Source organism: Cololabis saira, chromosome 18 (genome assembly GCF_033807715.1).
Source record: "Cololabis saira isolate AMF1-May2022 chromosome 18, fColSai1.1, whole genome shotgun sequence".
Lineage (NCBI taxonomy): Eukaryota > Metazoa > Chordata > Actinopteri > Beloniformes > Belonidae > Cololabis > Cololabis saira.
This window is the reverse complement of record NC_084604.1, coordinates 20,334,945-20,341,407: the sequence shown is the minus strand read 5'-3', so window position 1 is coordinate 20,341,407 and position 6,463 is coordinate 20,334,945.

Genomic DNA, 6,463 nt, shown 5'->3' with positions numbered 1-6,463 from the left:
GTTGCGGGGGCGCGTTGATGAGGTGGGAGTGGGTCATGTCATGGTAGTGAGAAACACTAACAACACTAAATCACCTTATAAGTTAAACTAATCCGAGCGCACAAACACACACACGCGTATACATAAGATACGTTTTTGAGTGGACAGATGTTTTCCTGAGAGGCTCAAATTTAAGATTAGAGCTTCATGCAACGTGCATATTTGTTACTTCTCAAATTTTGCATTCATTCCTGGGCTTTTTCTCAGGATTTCTGCGGTATTCACAATGCTGCTTTAATTTCTTCCACATAAGTGCCTCAAGCATGCAAGTGTACACATATGTTTGTGTATACTTGTGTTGGTTTACTTTGCACATGCACTGACAATAAAGCAAGACCGCAAGGCAATAAGTCACTAATGCACCTCAGCCACGTCTGCAGCTCCTGATGGATGCTGACGGCTGCAGAGATGGACTGTTGCTGATAGGGAGTGACCACAGAGGAGCCTGATTAAAAGTGGTGGGGCACAAGCCCCTTTCACACAGAGATTCCGCAATATTGGTGTAAAGAAGTCCTGCCAATACGCCGCCTTTGTTGGTTCACACAGAACCATACAACGCCGGCATAACGCCGCTCCCGTCTGTAAATTCACACAGCATGCCGGCGTTCCGCAATCAGAGGCGTGACGACAGCGTCAGCGTCTAGTGGCATGCCGGCATGCCGGCTGTGTCATTCACACAGACCCCGTTTCGGCTCTGTGACTACCTCCGCTGCCGGCTTATTGGTGGGGCCACTTGGCCCCCCCATTCCGCCTCCGTGACTTTCACACAGAACAGCGAGGCGGCTTAAAGGCGCAACGTTCCCGCCTCGAACTGGCTGTGTGAAAGGGGCTACAGCCGAGGGTGATAACCCCGATCCAGCGGTGATGAATCCACTCTGGACAGGCCGCTGTCTCATTAGGGTCTAACCAGCCAGACACTGCATGTCCAAATAAACGCTGAAACAATCCTGCTTTTATCAGCAGGATTACGCTTGTTTTCCTTTCCACAACTTTCCTTGTGTGGGCTCCTCCAGAGCATCCTCCCCCTCTGTCGGCCTCCATAAACTGAAGGTGTTATTCACCGGTCCTGACTCCGCTGTGTTTACAATTCTGGGTCTATCTTCTTGGATAAATGAGCCCAGCACCACCATTAAACAACTATTTGCCTGACAAATCTAAGGCCTGTATAAAATAGTGAGAAAAAGGAAAAAGTTGAAATAATCTGCCCTTTATTTGTAATAACATAAACAGTTGAGTTGTTTTAAAGGATGATTATGTTGAATATTAGGCCGAAGGAGGGATAGAGAAACAGGTAGTTTACATTCTCACTCGAGTAGTCGTGATAACAGACCAGAGGGAATATGAGCCCCTTTAAATGTGTGCATTAGTGTAATTTATTGTGCTTCCCCTCTTAGCCCTGCTCTTGCTCCAGCTCCTTTTTTTTTCCCAAACAAAAGACAGACCAAGGCTCCAAAATGGATGGGAGAGAAAAATCATTCACAGCTGATAATCGCATAAAACAAATGCCATATTTGCTGCCTAATAAGCAGAAAACGTTCCATCGGCCTCCTCCTTTCGATCAGGATTAAGTGACTCCTCCGAGCAGACCTGTGTGATTTAGACCCTGCGATTTGAAAATGCTTTGGTTTTGGAGAGGATATGAACGGAGTCAGGGAGGTTGGGGTAAGGCCAGAGATTTCATAATTCTTGGTGTATGTCTGGAAGTCATCCATGCTTTGCGATTTTTAACCAATTTATGTCCGAACAGAATGACCCTGGGAATTAATGAGGCTCTGGCTGTGAGTTCCAGCACTGCAAGGTCAAGTAAATCATGCTTTAGGGCTCCAGTCCTCCCCGCTCTGCTCCTTCACTCTTCCCAGCTCCACATCCTGCGATAACGGAAAGACAAGGGGCCTGAGAAATACCACCTCATCGACACTTGTGTCCATCTAGAAGAACATATTTTAGAGTGCAAGCGCCAACCGGCTGTAAAGCCGGCTTTTAGTGGAGACTGGAAGCTGATGGATGGGAGAGGGGCAGGAGCAGCGGGACTAGAGGTCACTTTCTTCATTTCACATTTCATGGCAGATTGTTGATGTTATGCACATTTCTCTCTCCAGAGGTGACTTTTTTTTCTATCTGGACTTGTGCTGTGTTAAAGCGCTATAAAAGTTTATACTTGATATAGCTGTTCCACTTCTCTTTGAATGAATATGGAGCGCATTAACATCGGGGAAAAGTTGACATCATTAGACATAATACCACGTAACCTAATAGAGTAACACCTAAGTAACGAGCTCTGCAAATCACTCAACCTGTTTTATGCAGAAAAATAATTTGTCTTTTCATTTAATGGCTGTTAACTTGCCATCATTTTTACACACGTGTTTAGTGTTTCATATTTAAGAGGAAAAAGGGTGACAACATTGTCAAACAAGCATGAAACTGGAGCACACTTCACCGCTTGTAGAACATTTTAGGGAGAGACTGCCAAGCTCAGCCATGTTTTCTGTCTTGCTGTTACCAACAGGCTGCATTTATCACCTAATTAATTCCCCCGTCTTTGATAAAAGGAGAGTTTCTTTTTTGCTCATTCAACCTTTATTGTATTTTGTCGTGCGTGTAGGATTACAGAGAACGTTTGCTGATGAGCTGATCAAAATACAAACTTGACAAGATGCCTGCTTTTCTGTTTCAACATCTGTAAGTACATATGTGCAGTTTCTTGTGGTTCAGTCAGTCAGTCAGTCAGTCTGTCAGTCAGTTCTGCTTATCCATGTAATCTAATCCTCATGAACCCAACTGCAAAGCAAAATAATCATAAATATTGTCTTCACTGTATCAGCATCTACAGAACCGGATGGTTTCCAGTTCCAAGCTCTGGAGGGGGTGACGAAAATCTGGCAGGAAAGGCGAGTGAGTAATTCTTTGTCCTGTCAAGGATGCCCTTGAGCAAGGTACTTAACTTCTAACAGATCAGAGCTCAGCGTCCAAAAGCGCAACGTGAGGAACGTGCCCAAGCTGATTCTTTCCACAAAAATCCCAGTCTCCATGATATCAGTTTGGTTTTGTCATTAGAATTTAAATCTGTCTTCTGAAAACAAATAATGTTCAAGATGTGGTTTTATCTGGTCTGAGAAGAGTCAGCAGCATGTTATGTGGACAATGTTGGTCAACAGAGACCATTCTCGAAACAGCATACTCCCTACTATGCATATACTACACAGAAGATGGTGTGTACTGGCCGCTGCATCTTTATAAACATGAGGCATGGCTGCTGTAAATGTGATGCAGTTGACTGGAGGCAACAGCATTCAGGCCATCATCTGCTTTGGGAAAGTGGAAGGAAACAATAGTCTGGTGTATTGTTGTCTGGTATTTTCCAATGTTGTGTAGCAATGCATTGCATGCAAGTATGCAAGGTAGATATGTCAGTTGCATACTGGGTATTTTTTACTAGAAGTAGCACACCATATGGGTATTTATTGGATACTGCAGAATGTAACATTTCTCACATGCTGTGTACCACACTGATCATCAACCCATGCATCAGTGTAGAGTCAGGTGTCGTCTAAACTGGATGGTTGGTGACAACATCCAGCCCTGTCCCACATCAAACTGTTCCGTACAATCTCCTACTGTCTATCCATTTTTTATACCCATCTAATCCTTTGCAGGGTCACGGGGGTCTGCTGGAGTCTATCCCAGCTCTTTACAGCCGAAAGGCAGGGTTCACCCTGGACAGGTCGCCAGTACATCACAGGGCCACATACATAAGACAAACAACCATGCACACTACCATGCACGCTACAGGCCATTTAGAATTATCAATCAAACTAGCATGCATGTTTTTGGACTGTGGGAGGGAGTCGGAGTACCTGGAGGGAAGAACATGCAAACTCCACACAGCAAGAACCAGGAAACTTCTCTCTGTGCTAACTACTAAAGGCTGAATTATGCTTCTGCGTCAAAATGGCGCCGTGCCTACGGCGTGTGGTTTGGATCGACGCAGAGGACACGCCGTCACCTGCGCCGTCTCTGACGTGCACCTCCCGAAAATTGTAACTACGCGCCGAGGAGACGCAGACCACACGCAGACCGAGAGGGCTGTGATTGGTTTGTTTGAAAGCGAAGCATTTCCGGTTTCCGGTTTGAATCAGTAGTGAACTTCTAGGGCTCTTTTCTTCGTTTATATGTGATTTTTTTTGTTTTTGTTTTTTGCACAATAGTTGTCCTTATCTCTTTGATTTACTGTGACCGGAAAAAGTCGGATAAACCATTCAGAAAAAGATCGCTAACTAGTGGCCGCGGGGGGTACTGCACCGCGACCAAATGGAGAGACGGAGAAGTCTGAAGGGTTCAGCACGGCGTCACGGCTGCGGCGTGTGCTCTGCGTTGGTGTGACGCAGAAGCATATTTCAGCCTTAAGCCACCATGCTCCATGCTACTGTCATCCTCATGCTCACCGGGGTATGACTGAAAAAATTCATCTATATAGAGTGACTATGTCATAGATGTAATAGTGTGAGTGCATTTGTGAGATTGGTTAAATATAAATCACTGTTAAGAACCTAGTTAAGGTTTTAAAATGTGCTGTAAATTCAAGACTATTCCCACACTAAAACACAACTGTGCCTTTCATCAGACATCTCCAGCCTCCAAGGTGCCCATGCCTCTTGAACAGAGCATCAGTTTGCGTTGCAAATTCTCAAGCCCAAACTGCAATGACCCGTCATGACATCACAAGGATTGCTCTTTCAAACTTTAAAGAGTGCTCCTCACTCCCACAAAGTCAACTATGATGTTATATGACTATTTTCACAGGCAAAGTAGTCCTCCTCATGTCAGGTACACTGAAATTCACTTGTAAATTCAGCGGTCCTTTAATGTTATTACATGTATCACTGATATGGTTCCAGACAGAAGAGGACAACTCCCTTCTTGACCATTTCATAACCCAAGTTCACCACACATTCTTTCTTCTGGCTATTACTTTACCCTGTTTATAGGATTATCCTCCCCGTAACTGTTAACTTAAAGTATGAATTAGAGCAGGCTAACACTCAGAATAAATCTGGCCTGTCTGTGATTATCACCATTACTTACTTCGGGGGTCTGTTAAAACAAAGGGAGCAGTCAGTGATGTCAGGGGGTCCGAGTTGGACCATCTGAGGAGAAGCAGTCTCCCCGCTCTTTGCTCATGGCTGAAGACAAGCACCTTGATGGCTGTAATTACTGTCATGTCTCAAAAGAGATGAAAGATACCAGAGGGCTAAATAAAACGGAAAACGGTTTTGATATGATGGATTCCTCCAGCGTTGTTTAAGAATTCTTTGAGCTGTCTGTCTGGAGTCTTGAGGGGATAATGTCTTTTGTGCTGGAGTCCCGCCTCACCCCACTCCTATACAGACGAAGCTATATCGTTTTTAAATGAGGATATTCGAGGTTCACATGTGCTCATGCGGCCGTAACTGCAGCCATTTGCTTCCAGGGTAAGAATGCAGGCTGGTTTCAGTAAATGTCTGCTATGTGTTTACATTCTGCCTAATGCACTCAGATGACACCAAATCTAAACATATTCACACTGAGAGTCTCCACCGCTCAGCTTTACTGGCACTTCCCAAATAGGTCCGTCTTTATGAGTCCAGCTGTCTTTAAGATAAAGTTTCTCACTGGTTAGCATTTAAACACAGCAGTCACTCCGTAAGTCAACAAAGATTTGAATTATGTTGAACTTTGAAGGAAGGAATTTTTATTGTTTAAGTGTTTAACAGTGGAGGTGGAAATATGAGGATTCATACCTCCTTGCACACGGTAGTTGCAGTTATGTTTAAAAAAAACAACCAACAAACAAAAAACTGTTAAAAAAGTAGCAAGTACAAATCCTTCTCTTAATTTTTTTCTTAAAGTATACCAGGGAAATACACTTTTGGAATATTTTCAGTAAAATGCAATGTTATCAGAATAGTTATATAAGTGCATAAAGTGAAGTAATGATAAATGGAACAAGATAACGGCTGTTACTGATATTTGAAAAATGTTACAATTCTACGATGAAGACATTTTATAAAAGACATTTATCTTATTTTTTCTTATTTTTTTCTGTGTTTGGTGGAAGTGGTTTGAACTGGCACTCCAGCTGGATTGATCCCCAAATCTATCTTGTGCCAAAGTGTCTCTTTGCAATAGATTGAACCCCCTATTGCCCCCATTGCCCCACCACTAAGGAATCACAGGCCAGTGTTGTCTTAGCAATGGTCCCAGGCTCAGATAAATGGAGAAGGTTGTAAAAAAAAAACTTAAACCAAATTGACATGTGAGGCACGATTATCCACTGTGGGAACCCCTTAAAAGAGAAAGCCATGGTCGCACATTCATGTGGGCTTCTTTTTTTTTTCTTTTTAAATTAATGTTCTGTCAATGCTTGGTTGGGTTTATGCAGCAA